Below are 13,835 nucleotides of genomic sequence, written 5' to 3'. Positions count from 1 at the left end.
TCGGCGGTCTGCGGCGCACACCACGATCTATAATATTCCATCACATGGCCGCTGCAAGCTACCTAGGGGAACACAAAGCGGTTGCTATAGTCACCGTTAGATACTTCCGGGTCGCTCCCGGTTACTTCCTGTATATGTGACTATATAACTACGTACCTAGCCTCACTTAACATGCCCCCTGAGGAAGGTGTTAAACCGAAACGTGCGTTGGGGAGGACGCACGGACCCTGCGGACATCCCACCCTGCTCTCTACTTAGAGGTAAATTGTACTTATACTGTTTGTGCCCTGAATGGATTTTCCCCACTGGATTGTTGTTATCTTATCTGCATTAAGAGGACCTGTTGTTGGGTCCAAGTGAGGGCTTATATAGCCTAATATGTGCAATATATTTATTCATTTATCAGCTTCTGGTTGGCACATGCTTTGATCATGACGGGTGTGTGTGTCCTGGGTTCCGTGCGCCCTTAATTTGTTTGTTTTTACATTTATGCGGTGTTTTGGCACACCTTGCAGTACCTGATACTCACCTGCACTTTGTTTATATGATGTATGTTTTGTAATTTATATGAATTTTGTGAAGAAATAAAGTTATCTAATTTTACATACATCGTTATATTTGGACTTACTGGTCATTGTCTTTGGGTCCGTGTGACCCACATCCTTTTACACACACCCGCTAGTCTAAAAAAATGGTCCCCCGGCTCCTCTAAATTTGGCTCCAGAGACTCATTAAACAAATCACTCAACTCTTTTCAAACAACTGACTCAACTGATTTCTCCTCCTCAACCAACATAAGGAATAGATGAATTCCCTCTTTGTTCTCTCTCCACTGTGCTCCACCCCAACAATACGATATGATACGATATGATACACTTTGTTGATCCCGAGGGATATTATGGTATTACAGCAGCATTACAAAACAGCATTTCAAACATTACAACATTACAAACAGCTTTACATAAAGTAATTACTAGATACAGATCTTGCACATGACTAACCACATTACATAACAAACAAATTTTGGTGAAGACAGGTAATTAAATCTCTAATCATTGCCATTAGTGCCCCAGCCATTGTCGTTTTTCACCCTTAGGAAATTGTTATATATCCCCATAGCAGTAGGCACAAACGATTTCCTGAATTTCTCCTTCTTGCACCTTAGTAGGATTAGACAACTGCTGAATGTGCTCTTCTGCTTCAAGAATAGCTCGTATAGTGGGTGTGTATTATTGTTCATTATAGCCCTACACTTTATCTGAATCCTATCTTTCACTACATCCTCAAAAGAATCAAGATGGAGGCCAATAGCCACCCTTCCCTTCTTGATAAGTTTGTTGAGCTTATTAGCATCAGCTACTCGCACACTACTGCCCCAGCCAATAATAGCAAAAAAGATGGCGCTTGCCACAACGGTCTGGTAAAACATTTCGAGCATATTACTGCACACATTGAATGACCTGACCTTCCATAGAAAGTACAGTCTGCTCATTCCCTTCTTGTAAACCTTCTCCGTATGATACCTCCAATCAAGTTTGCCGTCAAGGTGAACCCCAACACAGCCCACCATCTATACCCCTCAGCTTCATCTATCCTCTTACCCACTGATTGATGGCATTACTATATTTATTTTTATGGGTCATAAAACATATCTTACTCCTCTTTCACATATAAAGACTATACAATTTTATTTTGGACCTTAACCTTACCTTTTCTATATATTATTAATTTGTTTATATTTTGAAAGCTGCACAGGTTATTATTGTAACACTGCTTGTACTTTAAATTATTTGTAAAGGTTTTTCTCAAAGACACAGTAGAGATTCTGATTTTTAACATTGTTTTCCTTTTCCTGGGCACTGAAATAGTATATTGATCGATCTGTGCAGCGGTACACATAGAGCCCAATTTATCAAAGCTTTTACCTACTATTTGGCTCAATTTGAGTCTGTGCTAAAATCTTATGACTTTTGTTGTTCATTGCCATATAATCGTCAAGCTTCAACAGATTGGGAAGAGCTGGGGAAGGACAGGGGCTTGGCAACAGAAACTTATCAAATTCATGATGAATGGCACGGTCTGGAGTAGGATTTGTGATGAGGCACAAGACTTTCATCCAATATTCTTGATTCATGAATGAGGTGCCTCTTCATGAATCAGTAGCGTCTGACTACAGTACATCTCCTCAATAAGACTTCGCAACATTACTTTACAGAAGTGCCTCCATTCCTTGTGCTACTATATGAAGCTACCTCCAGCATCACATTGCTTCTTGGAAAAAAAAACCTAAAAAAATGTTGCACATGAGTAGACAATTTCCTTTGATGAAATGTATGAGTCCTTAACTTCTATTGTATCTGTTAAACAGATATATAGTAGGCAAACACAGATCTATAATGAACTGGAATCACAAATTCAATTTGAAATCACTGCCATCACAAATTTAAACAAAGTATAGTTGAAGTACCTACTATGGGCTATACAGATTATTGTACTGTGGGCTAAACCTACTGTTTCCAACAGAATCGGCCAACCACCCGGTTTAAATGGAGGCATCAGAATCTCTCCCAACAGATGATGTCAGAAAGTGTTGGATTAAGCATTTATAATTCCAGTGCTAGATCCTTTGCTTCTCCTGGGAGATGAGCTGACACCAGAGGTGACAAGCATTCATAATTATGGGGTAGTAGGGAGACATATATTTTGAGTGAACGTTTGGCCAACATATATGCAAAGCAAAAATGTCACATAGAAACACATCCTAATGCAAAGCAACTTCACTAAATGAATATAAAGAACGAAATACATACATACTATTGAAGAATGATCCTAAAGGGATATATGGACATGTTCTCCTTTCCCTCCACCCTCTACTGAGATCTGTCTTTACAATGCCTCTATGAATTTGGCAGCTTTCTGAGAGGTCATTTTCCATGGAAACATATGTGCCATTATTTAGGTTTCTATGTGTTAGCAGAACAGTATTGGAAGCAAATAAATACTACATTGAGTTGGCTGGAAATATCTTGGTTAATTTCAAGATGTTCACAGCCTTTTGAAACCATGTAAAACAATCGGGATGTGAAGGGTTTACTGGTTTGCTTTTTTTAAGGAAAGAAATCTGTGCATTTCTAGACACGGCCTGTTTGGCACAGAAACAAGATCTCTCTAGACTTCTAGTGCAGTCATGGGAACATCTTTCTGCATTGCATATTTAGCTACTGCATTGCAGGCAGCCAAGAGTTTGTAACATTTTCTTACTGCAACAAGCAATTGCTCATCACAAGTTATTGTCAAAGAAAAGAAAATATTTTCTACTGGGCTTTTCTTTTCTTCTCTTTTCAATTTTCTTTTTCTTGAATGCATAGAGCAATAGACAGTAAAACATTATAACAATGGTATAGATCACAAAGAACGTCAGTCAAGAGAAGGTTACTGGCGGAACAGCAGCAGATAATAGCATATATCCTGTAGAAATACAGAAAGGTAAGGTTCAGTGTGCTCTAATTGGGCATCTCAGGAATATTTGCTATCCTTATGGTGTAATTATCTGACGTCTCCAAACTAAGATGTCAGGAAATATTATGATTCACTGCATGTTACATTAGAGTAAAAAAAAATAAAGTAAGCAACCTATGGAACCAAATGGTATGCAAAGAGGAGCATTATACCCCATTATGGAGGTATAACAAAGTTATTTCCAGGGTTGCATGTAGGAATAGCAGATAGGAATGGTTGCAAATGGCTGGGATTGTCACAATATGTTGTAATCAATGTAATCTGACAATGTAATTTACTGACTGAGATTAGAGCAGCAGTAGATTGAGTATTTGGCTGTCAGACACAGCCAGGGACCCTGAAGAGAAGACAAAAGCAGTCTGTTCTGTTTGTTATCCCATCTCTCTAAGTGCACAAAATAAAGATAACTTTTATTGATTAAAAGCAGATCGGTAGTGTCATGGATTATTTCCCTCTACTGGAACAGAAATGGTTTATTACCGGTTTATTATAAAATATGTGGTATGAGCAACAATTCCTCTAGGAACACCTGGCAGTTTTAGTGTTCTTACTTTGCAGCAGGGGAGTAAAGATGGTGGTCGCAAAGTGTGCAGCTGCAGCTATGCCTGTTGGTGAGGGGGAACCAGCAGCTCACTCTGCACTGATGCACCGCTGGGTGAGTTTCAATCATGGCCGGGGCATTATTACAGGTGCTGCTCTTAGTGCTGTGAGCGGTGACTGTGATTGCTCCAGATATGCCTGCATGACTGAAAGCTGGTGGCTCCCCCCAGCAAAAATATTCACTTTCTCTTGGGTACCACACTTTCAGTACTGTAGTTGGACAGCTGAAGTCCCAGCCTGGATTGAGAAGGCCCCGGGATTTAGCATTCGGTGACAATGATAAGAAGGTGCAACAAGTACCAGACAGGTGAAGATGACATGTGGAGGTGCCATAGAGCTGAGTGGTGAGATGATTAAAAGTATTTTTTAACCTTTTTAATGGACTTTACGGTTCAGTAAAGTGGTGGTCAACCAGCCGCCATTTGTTGTATCCACATTTTGACAAATTAGGATTTTTGTAATATTAGAATAGAATTCAATTGCACTTAAATTTATGCAGTCATCACTAGTGTTCGCCTGTTTTATTTTTCATTTTTATTTTGCTACTGTGGACAGAGGTTAGGGTTTCCAAATGTTTTGGCCTGACAAAGACCATTTTTTACTTTGCTCAAACTTCATGAACCACATGCGCCACGTTGATGAATCTGGCTTTGGTTGTTTCCTTCAGCTTATCTACTACCTAGCAAACAACTGTGAGACCTACCATGAGCTGAATATTCCTATTGACTATTTCTCTATGTTAATGTATTTGGTGCAAAAAAAATAAATAAAATCGAATATAAAAAAAGTGACTTCAAACCCATCCACAAATAATCAATTAGACCTATCTATCGCATCTTTCATGATGAAATATTATGCAGATTTATAACTCTATAAAATTTGCAGCCATTCAGCTACTGGCTATCCATGTTCTTTTGCTTAATATCACAGCCTAAAATTCTATGAAGGATAATTGTTCTTTTTACTTCATTTGGTCCAAACATAATTTTACCTCCTCATACTGCATACTGTTATAGAATTTGTTGGTTCTATATGATATATTATAATAATAAACAATCTGCCCGCCTTGTTAAATAGAACTTGCTAGGTAATTTAAGTTGCCTAACCCACGGGCAGCATGAATCAGAGCCTGGCTGTGATACTACAGTCAAGCACTACCCTTGTCTCTATAGTCCTCATCTGGCTCTTCAAATCTTCTGAAAAGCCAGAATGTTTCAGAGAAAAAACATAACTGGCTGCAATCGTACAGTGAAGCTCACTGAAGAGTTGTGTGTGCGTACAAATTGTGGGATCAGAGCAGAGCGGAGTGTGGTTACATATACCCATGAGCTCTTATCTCATGGTAGTTAGTGTGGAGGTAAACGAAATATAGCAGAGCTGAGCACTGTTTTATTACAAACACCTCTGCAGCTATTTTCTCAATGCTGTCAGGTCTAATGTATCACCTGCAGTGAGATGAATGCTAAAGAAGTGTCAGTAATCACACTTATGCCTGCTCTGCTTGTGACATTTGCAATCAGGCATTGCTCAGTAGTGAAACTAGTGAAGAGAGCAGACTGTCTGTCGCTACATGTCTCATACTGAGAAACCTGTTCTAAGCTATTGTGGGGTCATGTTATTTTTTTTTTCACTGCATGTTGCTGCCTGCATGACTAGCCAGTGCCATGAAGGGGAAGAAATACATACCCGTGGAGCAGAATCTCTGTTAATGCTTAGTTGGACTTATAAATAATAACCTAAATTTTACAAACTAACATCTCCATAACAGGGAGGAATAATTACAAATTAAAAAATACATTTTATTCAGCACTGCAGCCATTACTCCATGATGTGGCCAGTTTAACATATTCAAACTGGTGAAAGGTTCACTCTAATACAACAATTTCTTTGTTCAATCCATTTCTAAATGATGCACTAAAGCATTTTTTTCCTGAAAGCAATCCATTACAATATGTAAGTACAATACAGTGGTTACATGTGAATGAAGATGGATTGTTAGCCAAGATTAAAAACCTAAATAATTTAGAAATCTTTTCTGATTGCCAATGCCATAGCGAGCTGGAAATAGTTTTAGAAGCAAACTCTGCTCATATACTCTTCTTGTTTAGTGGTATGAACAAAACCAGGTCACTCCAGCCTGCAAGGCTTTTACAGTACTTTCAGATAGCATTATTTTTCAAAGTATATTAAGATAGTTACACATCTTGACTAGTCTGTGAAATATTGACAATAGAACTACGTGGAAAACAGGTCACACTCTATTTTCCTTAATAACATGTAATAAAACTAGAGGTGTAGCTTAAAGAGGTTGGCCACTACTTTTTATTGATGACCTATCCTTATGATACTCTATCAATATCTGACTGGTAGGGTTGCAATTGTTTGGCACTGGCTGGAAGTTCTTTGATGCTGCCGGAACACAGCAGTTTCAACAAAGCTAATGTAGCTACAGCTGAATTTTATCCACGACCTGATCATTTAAACCGGGGGTTGAGATTAGAGTTGAGTGAATTTGCTTGGGTCCCTGCTTATTCGGCTAGCTATAGCGCTTACCGAATAAGCTGCAGAGGAAACCCAGCTTCCAGGATCGTGCCGGCTCATAAACTGTTCGGCTCTGCATCTGCATGTGTCGCAGCTGTGTGACAGTCACGACACTTGCATGGAAAGCCCAACAAACAGGCTCTCCATGTATGTGGTGATGTGGAAAAGTCAGGGCTAATCAGGGCTTGGTTCATTTTTATGAGAGTGAGCTGGACAGAACAAAGGCGACAAATTCTCTGTTGAGAGGTGAAAGCATCTGTCTGTTATGACCCCCCCCCCCCCCCGAGGCTCTAAGAACCTGCTCAGACAAGAAGCTAGTGGCAGGGCAGCACAACACCTCCAAGGCAGAGAGGGACAGCTCATGCCAAGTGTTCAACTTTGAGACCCAATAGTTGAAAGTCGCAGAGGAATTGGGGAGTATGCTGCTAAATTTAGCCAGGTAATGCTTGACCATCTTTGAAAATGTTTCCCTCCTTGTCAAAGATATCTGTTTATCAAGCCCTGGATGCTTGGATGGTGACATAAAACTGGCCCAGGTTTTTGACTGTGTACCCCTTCCTCTGCTGTGTGCTCCCCTCACATTTCCTCCTTGGTTGTGCAAGGAGGAGGTGTGCCACCTGCCGCTAGAATTGTCTAATGGGAGATTTTTTTAACATATTTTCTACAATGGCCTTCTGCTATACCACCGTTTTAGAAGACCTCTCCACCTCAGGAAGGAGAGATGCAAAGTTTTTCTTGTAGCGTGGGTCTAGCATGGTGAACAACAGGAGGGTCATGGGAAAGGCAGTGGTACATAAAGTTGGCCATAAGTGCCAACCTTCATGCAGCAAAAATTTCCCTGTATCTCCCTGCCTCACGTCTTCCTCCATCTCTACCTAATTCGCCTGCATAGCTTCATTTTTAATTGTAAGCAGCGACTGTTTAAGTTGGCACAGAAGCGAGATCGTTGTACTGACTTTGGCATCATCACTGCTCCCATCTTTGTGTAGTCTTCAAAGACTTGGAGAACCACAAAAATGTCAGACATCCATGCCCACTCAACTATTATATGCAGAGGCTAACCAGAATTCAGATGGACATTTTGGAGCTGGTAATCAACAACTGGCCTCTGCTGCTTACAAATCTTTGCCAGCATGTGCAGTGTGGAGTTCCAGTGTGTGGGCATGTTGCACACTTGCATGCACTTCTGCATCACATCCAGCTGTAGCCGACTTGTGAAGATGGGCGCTGACGTGAAGTACCTTGCCTAGATGCTCTGTCAAATCTGGGTATTTTTTCAGAAACCACTGAACTTGTTACGAGTGTCAGCTTTCCAAGCTTCACAACTGCCAACAGGTTATGCCTATTATCCCCCCGACCATATCTGGTTGGATGTTCAGTGGCAAAATCCACAGATCTGTCTGGACTGCTATTCCTTTAAGTAACTCTGCTGCGGTGCGTGGTTTGTATCCTAGACAAATTAGCTACAGCAGAGACCTGTTGCCACTTCAATGAGGCAGTGCTGCAAAGCTTCCAGCTTCTGGCTAATTTGGACGATGTGCTCTGAGATAACGTGTCGTGGCATCATAAGAAAAAAAGAACCACTTATGACGAATGCACACCACCAATGCATATATATAAAAGGCAAACTTTATTGACAACAATAATAAAAACATCTAAAAACAATGTGAACAGTCTCCCATGACCACCCTGCTATTGAACAGGTAAACAATCACCAGTTAAACATAAACACAGTACAAAGCACCAATCATATGAAGCTGTCTAGAAACACTGGTACATGTGTGTAAAAATACACAATATACCTTGCCTTGGCTAGAAATTTGGACAACCAGTCAAAAAATTCAAACATACATAGAGGATTTGAGCAAACGTGATATGCATAGACCAGTAGGACTGCTTTAAGTACACCAGAAGTCAGCTATATAAAGAGGAAAGTAATAAAACCTGCTTATATGCAGAACCAGAGAAAGAGGATAGACTCTGAAGAAATAACTACCAGACATATACTGGCAAGAAGGGTAAATACACCAGGCAGCAGTCACAAAAGTCAAAGAATTAGCTAATAAACAGTGCCAAAAATGAACTGACAATGGCTGATTGCTTAATAGGACCTTAAGAATCCTCACATGTATAACCCAGTATCCCAATGGATATCACCGCGGTGTGGCCAAGGAAGAGAGGCAGGGTAGGCGTGGGGGAAGTCCAACGCGTGTTGCCGTTACACGGACGGCTTCATCAGGGGAAGTGCAAGGTACATTGTCCATAGAGCGTTTAAATACCTTAACTATGCTTTATCTGCGCCGCTGTGTGCAGGTGCGTGTAGGACCGGAAGCGGAAGCGGCAAAGAGGAGAATGAACTGCGGGCAGACGTCTCTGCCCAAGATGTCAAATGCGCCGGTGATGACCAGCGCGGTGCATCAGACAATAGTGAGAAGTGTAGAGCGCATGCGCAGCTCACAGGAGTAGGACTATAGATGTCATGTCTGGAATATGATCATAAAGGGGCCCGATGTTGATAAAGGGATATAGTGAAAAATTGTATGGTCCAGAGCAAAAAAATTAATAAATAAAAGCCGTCTCAAGACAGAAGTGTGAAAGAAGCCTTAGTGGACAGGCCCCAGATGATCTTGGCATGGCACAGGTTGCAAATGAACATTCTTTTTGTCTCAGAACTCGCTTTGAAAATGTCCCAGACCTTGCTCTTTGATTAAGAAATTCCCAATTGTCAGTGCTCTGCGGAACAGTTTCCCGCCTTCTTCCTCTGGTCACCCCACTGCCTCTTCCTGTATGTTTCAGTACTGCCGATCCCTCTCCATCAGCGCTGTTGGCCTCCCTTTGCATGCCAGATTGCCAGGTTGGATTGGTGACTCCGTCATCCACTACCTCATCTTCCACCGCTGCACCTTGGTCCCCCTCACTTGGTTATTTAACAACAACCTGACTTATGGGCAACTGTGTCTCATCATTATCCATTCCCCATCATCATCTTCTTGTGGCCGTGGCTGATCTAAGTTTTGTGCTTCACTAAACAGCATCTCCTCCTGTCCCTCTTGGGACATGCAGGGTGAGAGGCCACAATCAAGAAATGATGTTGTAAAGAGCTCCTGGGAGTGTCCTAGTGTGGGATCCCTGTCCCCTAGGACTCAAGATGGTGGAAGGAAGGAGAATGAGGGTGAGTATTAAGTGATGCGAACTGTTGGCTGGTGAGACTGCACCATGTGGAAGACTGTGTGGTGCTACCAAACATGCTGGAAGCATTATCTGCTCTCCAATCAACCACCTTTTCACACTATTCTGGTTTCAGAAGTGGTGTACCATGCCTCTCTGCAAAGTTGAAGAGGAACCTATGTGTCATGGATGGGCGTGCATCTTGTGCTCCAGAAACAGGCGTAGTCGCATCGGCCCCACATCCTCGACGTCTAAGTGCACCATCAACAGCACTTCCACTCTCCCATCCCTTATCGGATGCCTTACACATTTTCTAATTGCTAGGTCTTTTAAAACCATGTTTATTTTTAATTAAAAAAGAAAATTGGTCACCTGCCACAGTCAAAGAGGTTTTTTGGAGTTTAATCCCACTGTTATGTGCCACAAGTCATGTAATACACTACGAATGAGTATTTCAATCTATAAAATATTTTCAACGCCTTTTTGAAGTTTTATATACCACATAAATGTGCCACAATGCACGTAATACTCTATGGGTGAGTAATTGAATGCAAGCCTTAAATCTCCGTGTATAATGCCAAGCATTGGAAAGAGTGGTGTAAGGCATGCTGCCACTGCACTCTGGATCAGTGGAAATGTGTTCTATTGAGTGACAAATCGAGCTTTTCCATCTGGCAGTATGATGGATGAGTTATGGTTTGGCGACTGCCAAGACAATAGTTCCTGCCTGACTGCATTTTGACAACTGGAAAGTTTGGTGGATGAGGGATAATGCGATTGGTTGTTTTTAGGGGTTGTGTCAGGCCTCTTTCTTCAAGTGAATGTAAATCTAAAGGGCTTCAGCATACCAAGACATTTTGGACAATTTTATGCTTCCAACTTTGTGAAAACAGCTTAGGAAAGGCCTTTTTCTGTCCCAGCATAGAAGCATAGAATCATAAAATGGTAGAGTTGGAAGGGACCTCCTGAGTCATCTGGTCCAACCCCTGTTCAAAGCAGGATTCAATAAATCATCCCAGACAGATGTCTGTCCAGACTCTGTTTGAAGACTTCCATGGAAGGCGAAAACTCACCACCTCTTGTGACAGCCTGTTCCACTCATTGATCACCCTAACTGTCAAAAAGTTTTTTCTAATATTTAATCTGTGTCTCCTCCCATTCAGTTTCATCCCATTGCTTCTAGTCTTTCCTTGCGCAAATGAGAATAAAGATGATCCTTCTACAATGCGACAGCCCTCGAGATGTTTGTAGACAGCTATTAAGTTTCCTCTCAGTCTTTTTTTTTTACAAGCTAAACATTCCCAAATCCTGTAACCGTTCCTCATAGGACATGGTTTGCAGACCGGTCACGATTCTGGTCGCTCTTCTCTGAACTTGCTCGAGCATGACGGTACTCAGGGCATAAAGCAAGGTTTAGAAATGCATGGTTGGGTGACTTTGTTGTATAAAAACCTGTCTGGCCACACAGAGCACTGACCTCAGTCATTCTCATTCAATAACTTTAGGCTGAGCTAGCACTGAGATTGCAATTCATTACCTCATATCTAACATGGGCGTTTGATCTCACAAGTACTCTTCTGGATGAATGGGAAAAAAATTCCTACAAACACTCCAAAATCTTGTCAAAGCCTTCCTGAAAGTGTGGAAGCTGTTGTAATTGCAAAGGAGAGTGGGGAGAGAGGATGGTGGATTATTGGGATCTCCAAACTAATGCTTATGAATTTAGAATCTGATGACTCAAAAGCCCCAGTAAGTGTAATGCATTGATGTCCCAATCATCTAGACCATATAGGTTAAATTAAAAAATGCCTCTCTATTGTACCCAAAATATTTGTCAAAATAAAGTGGACGGTGCCATACAAAAGGATGATACATAAAATGAGAATAATGGGGATAGGGGAAAATATGTGTAAGTGGGTTAAGAGCTGGCTCAGGGATAGGAAACAAAGGGTGGTTATTAATGGAGCACAGTCGGACTTGGTCACGGTTAGCAGTGGGGTACCACAGGGGTCAGTATTTGGCCCTCTTCTTTTTAACATATTTATTAATGACCTTGTAGGGGGCATTCAGAGTAGAATTTCAATATTTGCAGATTACACTAAACTCTGCAGGGTAATCAATACAGGGGAGGACAATTTTATATTACAGGCTGATTTATGTAAACTAGAAGCTTGGGCTGATAAATGGCAAATGAGCTTTAATGGGAATAAATGTAAGGTCATGCACTTGGGTAGAAGTAATAAGATGAATAACTATGTGCTTAATTCTAAAAATTGCTTGCATATTACTGTTTTATATATTGTGACAAATTCACTTGCAAAGTTCTAAAGGGGAGTTATTAGATTAAGTTATTTGAAACCCAAAAGTTTTGCTCCAGCACACTAACTGTTGAGAGGGGTTAAGCAGTCATTTTAAAAGGGCTGGGTTTTTGTGAACAACCATGCAGTGGGTGAGAAGTTGTTCACCATTCTCTCCACCCCAAGGTCAGTGTTCTGTATGTCTGGAGAGGCTAATTCCAGAGAGGTGTTCGTGTTTGTGCTAACCTGAACCGTGATCTCTGCTACACCGTTTTGTTTTGCTTTCCTGTTTTGCCCAAAAAGGCCATGTTTATTTTTACTTTACAATGGTTTATGCTGCATGTATACAATAAACCAGTGAAGGACTTAAAGATACAGTGTTCCTTTGTCTACCTCTGTGAGCAGCTGAGTGAGCCGATCAACCACAATATATAGTACAGAATTTTGGTTATGTAGGTTGGTGGCTGATGGTTTCAATAATTTGTTCTTGGTATTTTTATTGCATTTTAGTCTTTTAATAATATACATTTCTATTTATATTTATTTTGCACTTACGTTGTACCGTCTTCTCCTGCTTGGTCTGTCATACGATAATTTTTATATCCGATATTTTTTTTTATATAGGATATATGTTTGCTGTAGGTGCTATTAGCCACACTATTCTGTTTCATGCTAAGTAATTGCCATGTTTGAAGATTCAGTATGTAAGTACTATATTTCGGTTTTCATAATCTTGGAATAGTGTATAGTTAATAAAGAATCCATAAAGCATTTTTGAAAATACATAAATTGCCCACAGCAATGGTATCTTCAATTTAAGGATCAATTATATTTAGCAACCGAAAAATTACATTGGATTAAGATGGAATTTTGGGAATGTTTTAATGCTCCTTAATAAATCCTACATTTTATTACTTACTTTCAGCAGCAATGTAAACGTTGGTAAATAACTCGGGGGAAGCTGGTACTGAAAGAAACTCATATACAAAGTAATGTATACATTTATTCAGAGGTGAAATATCACAGACTGGTAAATGTTCTGTTATTATCAGTACTGTATGTGCACAAGACTACCATGATACATGATTGTTAAGCTGTTATAATAGATACATATTAACTCATACATACAGAAATAATGTAAACCATGATAATGATAATGATCGATGACACTGATAACTTGAACTAACTGTAAAACATTATATTTCAAATTTGATTATGGGACATTGGACCTAACATAATGAAAAGATTTCTACTAATTTATATAGAGCCTCTGATGATTCAAAAATTAAAACTTTTCCAACTTTCCAACTGCAAGCACAGTTGAAGTATGGTATTTAATAATGCTCTACCCATATATATATATATATATATATATATATATACTGTATATATATATATATATATATATATATATATATACTAGCTGAAGAGCCCCGCGTTGCCTGGGCATAGTAAATATCTGTGGTTAGTTAGAGCACCTCAGTTCTCTTATTTCCGTCATGCCTCTCATTTTCCCCCTCACATCTCTCATTTTCTCCCTTGCACCTCTCATTTTCCCCCTCACTCTTCTCATTCCCCCCTCACTCCTCTCATTCCCCCCTAACACATGTCATTCCGACCTCACATCTGTCATTTTCCAATCACTCCACTATTTTCCCTCACTCCTCTCATTTTGCACTCGCACCTTTTCATTTTCACCTCACACCCCTC

At 40.3% G+C, this 13,835-nt stretch overlaps 1 long non-coding RNA gene across 1 annotated transcript in view; it reads left to right on the top strand.

Annotated features, from left to right (window-relative positions):
- Positions 1-13,835, top strand: part of LOC143781204 (uncharacterized) — a 127,924-nt gene that overhangs the window by 102,592 nt on the left and 11,497 nt on the right. The window contains exon 2 of the long non-coding RNA XR_013216616.1: positions 12,750-12,829. This is a non-coding gene — a long non-coding RNA (uncharacterized LOC143781204). The remainder of the gene's footprint in view (positions 1-12,749; positions 12,830-13,835) is intronic.

This window comes from Ranitomeya variabilis, chromosome 6 (assembly GCF_051348905.1).
Source record: "Ranitomeya variabilis isolate aRanVar5 chromosome 6, aRanVar5.hap1, whole genome shotgun sequence".
In the NCBI taxonomy this organism is placed as follows: Eukaryota; Metazoa; Chordata; class Amphibia; order Anura; family Dendrobatidae; genus Ranitomeya; species Ranitomeya variabilis.
The sequence above is the reverse complement of the archived record's forward strand: the minus strand, read 5'-3'. Positions and strand labels throughout refer to the sequence as shown.